A 13,742-nucleotide genomic window follows, 5' to 3' on the forward strand; every position below is an offset into this window, starting at 1 on the left:
ATATAATAATGAAGCTAAGCTCAATTATAAGGTTTCAGATTCATGTTATCTCACAGACTGTCTTACTAAGAGTTATATATTTAATCTCATTGAAACTTAGAGATATACAAGATTACTTCACTGAATACTATGAAATCAGACTATCTGTGAGCTTAAAAACATAGCTGAATGTTAATTTTCTATCATTATTTAAGAGACTGACTCAATTGAAATCTGAGTAGCTGAAGAGTAGATAGAAATCATCAGGAAAATCAGAGATAATGAAAGAATTAATAGAAATGAAAAAAATAGAAGAAATAGTAGAAATGAAAGAAACAGTAGAAATAAATCTCTTATATAAGTCATATCTGTAGAAAATACTCAGATCTATGATCTCTTTTAAATAATGTATAATATGTAATAGAGTCTTTCAATATTGAAATGTTGAATCAACATTTCATTGAGTAAGTAGTAAGACAGTGTGAGTGATATCAGAATATGTTTTAACTGTAAGATATTATAAGCAACTTATATTATATTAATATCACTGAATTGTAAAATCAGTCTCTTTCTTAGATATAGAGAAATCATTAATACAGAATTCATTCTTCATTAATATTCTGATAACAGCTGTATTATCAAGATAGAAATCTTTAACAAGATATTTAATATATTGATAATATATTAAATTAATTTTCTTATTTAAACAATTGATCTTTATACTTAAATACTTGATTAACTGATGTAGATTCTTAACTTTTAATTTCTCACTAAGTATACTTACTAGTCAATCAGTATTCTTAGAAGCTTCAGATATAATATTGAGATTATCAATATAAATTATTATATAGAGATGATATCTGAATATATAATATCAGAGTACTGAATTATGAGTACTGACTGTAAATTCAAGATTACTTAACAGAGCTGTTAAGTAATCATATCAGATCTTCACTGTGAGATTCAGGTTATATAGACTACTTTCAATTACATAGATAAGTGTTTTCAGTGAATCTGTCTCAAATCTGATAAATTATCTTATATAGACCTTCTTAGTGAGATGCTCATGCAGATATATTATCACTATATTCACTTAACAGAGTGTTTAACTGTGTAGTACTGCTATTATAAAAAGAATACAATTAATAGTATCAGTAATAATAGAAGTGTAGATCTCTTCTTTAGAACTCTTCTTAAGTCAGTTATTATAAATCACTCAACATAATTTTCTAAGAATATTATCAGAATCAGTATTCAGATTCACAGGTCTATCTTTCTCAAAAAACACTCAATAATCTGAAGTAATTAATTCACTTCTCAGAATATTAAATCTAGAGATTAAACTTCATATATTATATCTCTTCAGATTGATAATCTCACATTATATAAACTTCTTTCAATAATCTTCTACTCTCTCTGACTGAGATGTGACATTCTTGTAGAACTTCAGAAGATTACCTGTAATAAGACTTAAAGTGTAAGTAGTCAGCAATTTTATAAGCTGCAATTATGTGAAATTTGAATCATTAATATCAGAAGTATCTTCATCATTATCAATCAGATAAATATCAGGTTCTGATACACTGATATTATTAGTAAGTGTCACAGATGTAATAATCAGTTCTGATTTTTCAGTGATTAGAAATCTTACATCACTACTGACAATAATCTTATCAGATTCAGAATGTCATAAATGATATATCAATGTGTCACTGAATTCAATGATACAATACAAATCAGCATGTGAAGAGAGCTTATCTGCAGACTGCTGAAATTCATGCAAGTGAATAAAAACCTGTGATTCAAAGGTTGCTTAAGCCAGCGTACGATTACAGGCGTACGCCGGCTTCTTATATATTGAATCTCGTACGCTAACAATAGTTCTTAGTTGCTCCAGTGTCAGAGGCCATTCTAATCGAAGATGACAACGCCGCCGAGACTACTCCCTCCTGCCTTCAAGCTCCTCCTGTTGCTTTCTCTCTCTCCCCTGCGGGGAAGGTTGTGCGCACACTGAGTTGTAAGCATTCGGTCCTGGGTGGCTCCCGCCGTTGTTTGTCTGGTCCTGTGCCTCCTTCTTCTTCTGTTTCTTTCACCTTCACTCTCTCTGCCCTGGCTCCTGGTCCTGTGAGTCCTGTGCTCTTCTTCAATTTCTCTATGCATATGCATGTGCATTTCTATATTAGCATTCCAGCCAATCTTGTGATAAATGACATTAATGTCATATACAGAGTGATAGAGGAATTGAAGACATGCATGATGTTGTTGTGAGAGTGGCTTGCAGCTCTTGAATCCCTCATGAACCTTGAGTTTTAAGATTTTCTTTGTTTTTTGGCATTTTTCAGATGATGTGATGTTGGAAATAGATTAAACATGTGACATATGAAAATGAATGAGATGTGTATAATAACATTTGTCTTTTACAGCTGACTCTTATAATTGATGATCAATTCATTATCTCTTTTCTTACACTTTTTCTTTTATCTGCTAGTTACTACTCTTACATAATCTCTATATGATACAGTATTCAGTGACTAGATTCAGCAGCTTTCATCTTTTATAATTCTGTCTTATACATTATACTGTCTCTCTTCACTCACTCAGATCACTACAGTGAACAGCTCATTGAAACTAATCTTATTCAATCTCTAAGTATTCTCAGAAATTGAGATAACTTAATTCTACATGTTTACAGATATTTTAGATAGTTCATTCTCTGTAATCTTCATAATTAAACTGATGTAAATAGTTAAATTTAACTCTGAATTTCTTTTTCTTCTGTAATCTGACTCATATATAAGTCTGCTGCTTTAAGACTGTTCTTTACTATGTTATACTTACTATCTGCAGTGTGTTATTATATGACTGACTACAGTCTTATCACTTATTAAAGTGTGATATTTATCTGATTTCTTTATTACTTCTCATTCTTTTCTTATAATTATGAAAAGATTGAAATAAGTAAGATTATCTAATTTATAAGCATCTATGATTTCTCTTACTTTATAAGACTTTTCAATTATAAGTCTCTTCTTTTTCAACACTGATAATAGTGCTGTAAATAACTATAATTCACTCAGGTCTTACATCTTTACTTTCATAAGTCATGAATTATTGATTAAGTTATATAAGACTCATCTCTCTGATTCTTTCAATGTATATATTCTCAGAGAATGTGATTTAAGTATCTTATATAACTCAAATCATCTAGATTGAAACTTCTCAGAACTCTTATTATGTATAAGAACTTACATTCTCATCTTAAGACTTGATTTCTTAATAAGTGAGTCTTGTATTCTTTTTGATTGAATTGCTCAGTTCAGAAGTAACTTATTAACTTTTGCATATATGTGGCTGATCTCTTTCAATCTTGATTCTATGTCTGTAACTGTTATATCTGTAACTGCTGTTTTCTTTCTCATCTTTTCTGAAGCATTCTTCAGAATGCGCGGATGCAATTCATACAATAGATAGAATGATAAATGCTTAAAGACTGCATGCTGTTGAATCTGCATGATCAGTAGCGCCTGCCTGAGATATTTATTTCATAGTCTTATAGGCTTGCTCACTAGATATTTTATCAGTATATTGCTCAAGATTTCATTCAAGTGTTTCATCTTTCTATTTGTCTGTGAATAATATAATGTTATTTTACAATGTCTTGTCTGTAACTGGCTTATGAAATGCCTCATTACTTCTCTCATAAGATTCACACTGTTATTAGTTAGAATCTCACACAGCATTTTATAGTTAATATAGATCTCATTATATAGAAACTTCACTATCATCTTCTCTATTATCTCTGAAACTGCTTTCATGACTGATCAGTCAGTAGTATAATTAATAGCAGTGATTATTCATCAATTTTCATTTGATGTTTGTAATAATATATCTATGAGATTCATCTCTCATTATTTAAATAATTGTATTATATACTTTATCTGATATTATACTTTCTTATATTCTAACTCTTTCTTAGATTCTTTTGTAACCTGATAATTCAGGCACTTGTAAGTGTATATCTGAATATTCTCAGTCATACTTGATCAGTATACTCTTGATTTAAGTACACTCATAAGTTCAGAGCTTTCTAAGTGACTGAATTTCTTATATATATGAGTTACTAAGTCACATCTAAATAAAGATTCTAGATAGAGAGCTTCTGTGTATTCTAGATCACAGTAAAGTATAACATCATTTTTCAATTTTCTCAGCTTGAAGTTCAGAAGTATCTCTTCTACTACTTTTATAAGATACTTATTATCTGATATCTTATCATTCTTCAAGTGAGAGATTATAATGTTTACTTATTCTGATTTCTTGCATTCTCTCAGTGTGTTTAATATGAACATTTCTTATATCTGATTCACAGAACTCTCACTCATGAAATTAAGTCTGTGACTGATTATATTTAGCATTACTGTGTCTGATTTCTTTCAGTATTTGATATGAAGATTATATGCTTGAAACTCTGAGATTCAATGTGCTAAACATTTGAAAGATTTTATCATTGATTGTAGATAGATAAGACTTTTATAATTCATAATCACTGTTATTATATATCTGTTATTAATATATCTATCTCATAATGTCAGTGTGTGCTTGATTGCTAGCAATTTCTTTTCATATACTAAGTAATTGAGCTCAGTATCTGATAGTTTTCTTGTAAGAAATCCCGCTCCTCGCGGATTCTTTACCTCTATTCCTATCTCTCATGTAATCAATAGAGCTAGCAGCCCTTGACTACACACAACTATATAGACTGAAGTTTGTGAATACTATTCACAACTCAGCTTGAATGCTATTATACATTTGATCTCTACATTTTATCTTTCTATCATGAATACTTCTAGTAGTTAACAGTACATATCATATCAAGCTGCAAACACCTGAATAATCATCTGTAAGCACTTATTCTTACATTTCAAACTCAGTCAGTCAGCAACTGTCTGTTATGACTGAAAGAACTAGAAACTCACATACTTCAATCTCTGTGAACTCTACTGCAGACACTCAGAAGCAGTCATCTGAATCATGAATAACTCTTATAAAAGAAGTCTCAGAGAACTTATTAATTACTCACAGAACATCATTCTCTACATCTGTGACAGAGAAACTCTTCAAACTCATAAATAAATCAATCTCAGTGAAGAATATTCTTGAGCATCTCTCACAGAATCAAGCTATTTTTCTACAAGAAATGCTTACTGTCTGCAAATACTCTCAAATCAAGTCTCTAGACATAATCTTCAGAGATACTCACAAACTGAAAAGAAACTTTCTCAAGTCATAATCACTTAAGATTATCTATCAAATCACAATCTATAAAAGCTTTTGCAAGTTTACATTTGAAATTGACTTATAAACTCAGCTGTGTGATATGAAAGATGAAGAAGCTATCATCTATATAATGACAGACCTCTATTACACTGAAGTTAAGAACTGACTGAATTATCTAGAGAATAATTATGAGAGATCTCAATAATCTGTTCTCAAGATCTATCTAGAGAATAAGTTGAGAGACTTTACAAGCTGAACAGAGAACATCTGAGCTGTGATCATTAATATTAGAAAAAGAGGTAAGAAATCTGATGAAGACTACTCACAGTACTTCATGAAATTATGATATGAATTAAGACCTGTGAAAACAGAGCTCTGAAACAAGACCTGAATGATGATATTTATAAAGAGACTGAATAAAGATATACAGAACAAGCTTATTGAGTAAGACTCTAAGTTCTTAACTCTGAAGAAACTGATAACTCTTATTCATCACTTACAGATTACTGTGAGAGTCACAGATCTGTAGAGAGCAGATCATCAATCAGTCTCACAAGAGTCAGAACAACAGAGAACAGATTTGTCAGAAAAAGATAATAAGATATAGAGAGATTTATATCTGACTGCTGAGCAGAGAGAGAGAGCTTCATAAGCTCTCATAAACAGAGTGTATAATAGAGAGATTAAGAAAAAGAGACTCTGCTTTATCTATTCTAAATTAGAACATCTTCATATAAACTGTCTGAATAAATCAAAATAAAAATTTGAGAAGTCATGAACAGAGTCAGCAACAGTCTTCTTAAGAGTCTTGAAGCTGATATCTGAATCTGTTGCTTTCTCAATGAAAATGCTTACTCATGAGAAGAGATCATGCTGTGATACTACTGTCTCACAAGTATGAAAAGCATTGATAAACTCAGAATCTCAGGTCACTGTAATATCTCTAAAGCTCACAGAGCAGATAAGCTGAAAGATGAAGACTGAGAATCTGCTCTTATAACAAGCAGAGTGTGAGAACTCAGATCTGAGAGCTGAGAGACTCACAAGAGTCATCTTTGAATTGCAAGATCTCTCTGAAATCTAAAGAAGATTTGCAGAAACTGTGATTATCACAGACATCACAGATAATATGTACTTAGAACTTGTATAACTTTAAAGACATAATTCACACATAGCTGTCTGCAAGTCAGATTTATACTTTCAATCAGTGTTGACAGACTTACTCACAGAGATAGAATCAGTTGATACTACAGAGTTAATTAGAGAAGACAAGCTCATCTATATAATAACTTTATGAGTGTCTGAGAACCTCATGATCATGAAAACTGAGCTTCAGATATCAGAGAAATACTGAGACCTTGCAGAGATATTCAGCTCAGTAAAGACAGCTGAGCTTTCTTCTCACTATGAGAAGAATCTGATAATAGATTTAATAGAAGAGTAGAAACTCTTCTGAGAATCAATCTATAAACTCTCTTATTATAAGACAGAGACCTTGCAGACCTATATGAAGAAGAATCTGAAGAATAGCTTTATCTAATCTTCACAGGTCTTCACAGAAGTCTCTGTGATATTTATAAAGAAGAAGAATGAAGATCTCAGATTATGTATAGACTATTATAATCTGAACTCTAAGATAATAAAGAGCTGTTACTCTCTGTCTCTGATTGAGAATGTGATCAACTGTCTCATAGAAGCTGTTATATTCACACAACTGAATATAATCAATGTATATACACAGCTGCAAATACAGTCTGAGAATGAATAAAAGACTGTCTTTAGAACTGCACTGAAATTATTTGAATATCTAGTGATGCCTTTTAATCTGACTAATACTCTCACAGCATTTCAGTCTTTTATTAATAAAACACTTCATACATATCTGAATGTCTTTGTGATAATATATCTGAATGATGTGATGATGTACTCTGTAAAGAAGAAAGAACACACTGAGTATGTATGAAGTATGTTGAAGATCTTAGATAAGACAGAACTATATATTAAGCTTATAAAGTACAACTTCAGTGTCTGCTGAATTAATTTTCTAGAATATGTAATCACTGCAGATGATATTCAGATGAAATCTTCACAGATTGAAACTATTCTATCATAATCAGAGCTAACTAGTATTTATGAGATTCAGATCTTTCTGAGCTTTATGAATTTCTATAGATGATTTATCTTTGCATTCATAAGAATCTTCTTAACTCTTACAGACATACTGAAGAATAAAAATAAGAAAAAGTCATTTCATGAACAGAGAATGAAAAGATTATTAAGAAGAAAGAACTGTAAGAACTTTCTTATTTCAGAAGCTCATAAGATCTTTGTAAGATTGAAACAGACATTCACAGACACAGTGATGCTATTTCACTTTGATTTGTTACTCTTAATCAGATTGAAGACAGATGTCTTCTTCTTTACAATTTCAGAAATAATCTTACAACTACAGTTAAATAAGAACTGAGTTTCAGTGATCTTTTTCTCACAGAAGATACAATCTGCAGAGATCAACTATGACATTTATAATTAGAAGCTTTTCATGATAGTGAAATTCTTTTATCACTGATATCACTACTTCAAGAGTCTTACAACAGTGATTACTATTAGAACTGATTATAATAGCTTACAACAGTTTACTTTAATCAAGAAACTCTCACAGCAGCAGATTCACTGAGCTCAGAGACTGAGTAAGTTCTAGTTCAAGATAGAACATATTAAGAGAACTAAGAACTCAGTGAATAGACTCTCTCACAGATTAGACTATGTTAAGAAGACCAGAATGACAGACACAGAGAGACTAGAGAAGACAGAAAAGCTTTACAGAATACTCAGACTGAGTATTATAAAGAGATTGACTGAAGAGTCTCTTAATCCCTTATAAGAGAAGAGAGAAAAAAGAGAGAAGAAGTCTGTATAACTACTCTCTACAACACTGAGAGTCAACACTCTGAGAATCTCTGTGAGAATTCTTGAAGAGAGTATCTATAATCTGAAGAGTTTGCAGGCTTTGAGAAGCACTGTGAAAGATCTGATATAAGAAAAAACAGAGTATAAGTCTTCATAAGATCTTCTATTCAGATTGTCTGAACTGTAACTGAAGAATGAATATACTCAGTATATTTAGAAACTGCTCACAGCAGAGATCAACTCTGCAGAAATAAAGAATTAAAGAGACTTAAATAATCTCTTGTAAAGAAAGGACTGAATTTATATACCTGTGAATAAGTTTCTATATATAAAACTTATTAAAAGGCATTATAACTCTTCTCTAGCAGGTCATTTTACAGACACTAGAACTTATAAGTTGCTTATAAGAAAATACTTCTGACTGAAGATGTGAGAACTTGTGAAGAAGATAGTGAATTCTTATACTATTTATCAGAGTTCACAGATAGTATAATTCAGACTATATGAAGAACTTACTTCTCTATTCATCTCACAGAAACCTTGAGAATAGCTAGAAATGAATACTCTTATAAGTCTCTCTGAAAGTAAGAACATATATAATACCTGCTTTGACAGTGTGCTGATGATAGTGAATTACTTCACTAAGATAACACACTTTATACTTACTTACAAGAACTTGAAGTCAAAGAATTTGACTTATATCTTCATCTGTGATGTGATTCAGTTGCATGAGTTGTCTACAAATATTATCTCAGACAGAGAATTAATCTTTACAGAAGAGTTCTGATCTGATCTGATAACTATATTAAAGATCTTACAAGATCTAAGCATGACTTTTCATTAATAGACAGATGATCAGACAGAATATCTGATGAGTATATTGAAACAGTATCTGCAGTACTTTATCAATTATAATTAGAATGACTGAGTGTATTAATTATCACTCACAGAGTTTATATACAACAACTCAAAGCATGTCAGCACAGATAAAACTCTCTTTGAGATACTCACTAAAACTCATTCACAGATAATCTTGATAAATCTGTGAGAGTACACTATAAAGTGTGATGATGCTTATAAACAGGCTGAGAGAATTCAGAATATTCAGAAGAAAGCCTGTGAATTCTTGAGAAAGACTCAAGAGTATCAGAAGAGATACTATAACTTCAAGCATATTATAAAGAGTTTTAAGAAAGATGATAGAGTCTGACTGAGTCTAGAAAACATTATTATATAGAGATCTAGTAAGAAGCTGAATCTCTTGCAGATAGAGCCTTGTAAGATTATGAAGAAAGTTAGCTTATAGTTCTACAGATTGAAACTGTTATCTGAGTTGCAGATATATAATGTTTTTTATATCTCTTTACTTCATAAATATAAGAAATTCTCAGAAGAGAATTCTGTGACTCATCACTCTGTTCACAAAGCACTAGAGAGTGAAAGAGAATATTAGATCAAAGAGATTATTAACTCAGAGAAGTGAGATTATAAGCTCTGATTCAAGGTTCAGTGACAAGAGTATTCTGATAAGATAAATAAGTTCACTTGAGAATCATTCAGACAGATAAGATATCTGCAGAAGCTGAGACATGATTTTTATACTGTAAATTCTGATAAGTCAGAATGATACAGTCTTCACTAAGAATCTGATTGTAATAAAGATATTAACACTGTTATTTATAAACTCTAGTCTATAAGATAATGAGTTTCTACTGAGATGAACAGTCTGCAGTATATGTAAGAAAAGAAGAAATCATATTCTCATTAAAGTTAAAAAACAAGAAAATAAACAGAGTTATAAACACAATTTGAAGATTAACAAAGAAAAAATAAAGAAAACTCAAACTCATATTCTTAATATCTGTGATACTCAATCTCTTTATAACTATTAATTTCTCTCTTCAAAGAAGCAGAGAGTATCATGCTCATAATACAGATAATTATTACATTTAATATGAAGATCATCAGAAATGCACAGACTTCAGAGAAGTTAGATATCAGAGTATACACAGTTACAGCAGAATCTTAAAGACTGATCATCTGCATGTGTAATCAGATACTTCTTATAAAGCTGTGTCTGCTCTCTCAGTTATACTGAAGTATTCAGTCTGAAAACAATTGAGATATAAAGAGAGAGTTCATCTGTTCAGATCAACTTCTGTCATGAATTCATGATATTCACATTGTCTTAATTACTCAGATTTTACAGGTATTCAGAGACTCATCTCTCATTGACAATGAGATTGCAGAAATGCACTGTAGTATGAGAATCATTGATAGAGAATCTAGACATATTTACATATGTCTGATCAGAGATTATATAAGTAGAAAAGAGATGATTATAGGCCTGCAGAGCTGCAGAAGACACTGACAATATCAAGAGCTTCATAAGAACTGTTAGCTAGAGTCTGTAAGAAATTACTTATAAGAAGACTTACAGTAAAGAGAGAGACTGCACTGCTTAAAGCCAGAAACTGATCTGAAAGAGATAGAGAGTTAATCACTGATCTGAAGATCAGATGCAGTAGCAGAGCTGAGAGAGATAAAGACACAGTTATAAACAGCAGTGTCCCTGCTTCATCAGTCAGTAAAAAGTGATCAGAGAAGTCACAGAGATATTTATAAGAAGCTTAGTAGTAATCAGATATTATTTATAAAGAGATTGAAATTGAAAAAATTTTTATTCTTGAAAAGTTCTTGAATTAATATACAGATATTATCAGAAACACTCTCTCTCTGTTATCTGAGTGAAAACACTTTACAGATGAATGAGAATACTCATAGTTTATAAGAATAAGAGCTGTTATAGAAAAAGAGAAAAGAAGATGAGATTTCACAGACAGATCTGAGATATTTATACTACTCTAGAGAGATTTATTTACACTGTGAGTGATTTCACAGAATAGTCAGATCACTCTAGTAAATAAGAGTGATTGTAAATCACAGATCTGAATCTTTCTATATGACTATAAAGAGTGATTACAGATCACAGATATCTTGATTCTACAATTCTACAGAGTTAATAAAAGAATGAAAAATTCCTCACAATTCTACAGTGTCAAAGAATAATAATTCATAAGAATGAGTGAAAGATAAACTTATAAATATTTCTCTTTAATAAGAGTGATCTCACAGAGAGTGATTCATCTATAAGATGAATCTGTGTGATAATTATACAAGAATCTTATGAAAATAATTGAGAGTTAACTGAAACTCTTCTATATGAAAGATGTAAGATGAATCTGCATGATAGTCAGAAAAGAATCTGTAAGTTATAAAGAATCTCACAGAATAAGAAACTGAGTAACAGACTCTTTTCTCTTCATGATAATAAGGGATTTTTCCTCACTGAGGTTTTTTATAGATATGAAGAGTTTTTAGTGAGTATCACTGCAGTGCTGAGCTGACTATGAAGTCACTCAGTGAAAGGCTTTGCAGACAAAGTCTTAGAGAGAAGAGAGTATATAAGAAATTCTACTTCTCACAGATTCTTTATCTCTATTTCTATCTCTCATATAATTAATAGAGCTAGTGACTCTTGACTACACACAACTATATAGACTGAAGTTCACAAATACTATTCACAACTCAGCTTGAATGCTATTATACATTTAATCTCTACATTTTATCTTTCTACTGTGAATACTTCTAGTAGTTAACAGTACATATCACGCCAAGCTGCAAACACTCAAATAATCGCCTGCGAGTACTTATTCTTACATTTCTATCATTATATGCTACTGAGTACAGCTTGCTGTTCTTACTCATCTGTAGAAAAGTATCTCTGATAGCTTATTCAGATGTGTCTGTCTTAATATAGAAAGGTTTATTATAATCTGATTGAATAAGCACTGAGAATGTTATTATCTGTTCTCTCAGTGTGAGAAAAGCCTCTTCACACATGACATTTCAGATGATTGAATGAAACTTCTTCTTTCACAGATTTGCATTCATTTCTCTTAAGAGATCTGAGAGTGATGCAGATATTCATGTGAAATTCTTGATAAATCTGTGATAGTATGAGATTAACTCAAGAAACTGTTGTATATGATATACATTTCTCAGCTGCAGTCAATTCACTATGACATTCAATTTCTTCAGAATGAGGTGTATACAGTCATCACTCACTACATGTTCTATGAACTTCAACTCTTTCATTTCAAACACACACTTGATTGATTTAATATAGAGCTTATACTCTGTCAGAGTTGTAAGCACTTCATCAAGATGCTTCAGATGTTTGTTGTATGAGTTTGAAAAGACTAGAATGTCATTGAGGTATACAAGACATGAGGTTTCATTCTGTTTATGAAGGATTGTATTCATCATTGTTTGAAAGGTGACAGGCGCATTTGTCAGACTGAATGACATTGCCAGGAATTCGAACTTCCCTCATTGCATATTAAACACGGTTCACGGGACTGACAGTTCACCTACACGGATCTGCCAGTATTCTGAGAGAAGATTGATCTTCGATAGATATCGGGCGTTTCCAACTGTATCCAACTGTTGTTGGATCTGTGGCAGTGGATATCCATTCTTGATCATAAGCTTGTTGAGTGCTCGGTAATCGATACACATCCGCCACTCCCCACCCGCCTTTTTCACGAATAGGACTGGAAAGCCCCACGCGCTTGATGAGGGTCGTATGAGACCACGTTCTAGAAGGTCGGTGATCTGACGCTTCTGTTCTTCGAGGTGCGTTTGTGACAGGGGAGGTATTCATTTCGGTGGTTGGTTTCTGGTTGATCGTATGATGTCTATCGTTATATGATTTCTGTTATCATCGTACGACTCCGGTGGTGGCCACCCCTCCTTTTATCCTTCTTTTGGGTAGGGAGCGGACTCCTTTGAATCTGGTTCACTGCTCTCATCCTCTTTCTCACACCTCATCCGTTCGCATACGTGGCATTCGCCTGGGCGTGGAGTTTTCCCTCAACAAGTGAAGCAGCATCAATCAGATGCTCTTCCACTCACCACTCTTCATATGCTATCTTTTGAGATGTTCTAGGACCACACTGGCATGATAACTATGAATTGCTTTGTAGGTGGAATTATCACGCCCTGGAGGAGCCTGCGCTCCTCACTGGTTTTTAGACATGCTACCAGATGTGATTCAAAGGTTGCTTAAGCCAGCGTACGATTACAGGCGTACGCCGGCTTCTTATATATTGAATCTCGTACGCTAAATTAATTAGTGGCCGCTAGGGCCCCCTTTACATTCGTACGCTAGTAGTTCGGAAGCGGCCGCGTTATTATCCGACGGTCGTACGTTCTTCCGAACCACAAACCTCTGCACTCAATCAGTGAAAATGCCTCACATTCAGTGAGGTATTCATAAGTGCATACTAAGAAATCTTATATGAACTTGGAATCACAGAGATCTCTGTGGTAGAGGGTCAAAATTTTAAGTTGTAAAGAATTATAGATATGAAAGTATTATTGATTATTATAATCACTGTCTCTAGAATATCTGCTCAGAACTTCTTAGAGAGATTATCTTTTAAAAGAGCAGCTCTAACTCATCTTATAATAGTATGAATCTCTCATTCAGAAACATCATTCTGATGTGATGA

This window comes from Blastomyces dermatitidis, assembly GCF_000003525.1.
Source record: "Blastomyces dermatitidis ER-3 genomic scaffold supercont1.1, whole genome shotgun sequence".
NCBI classification, from domain to species: Eukaryota; Fungi; Ascomycota; class Eurotiomycetes; order Onygenales; family Ajellomycetaceae; genus Blastomyces; species Blastomyces dermatitidis.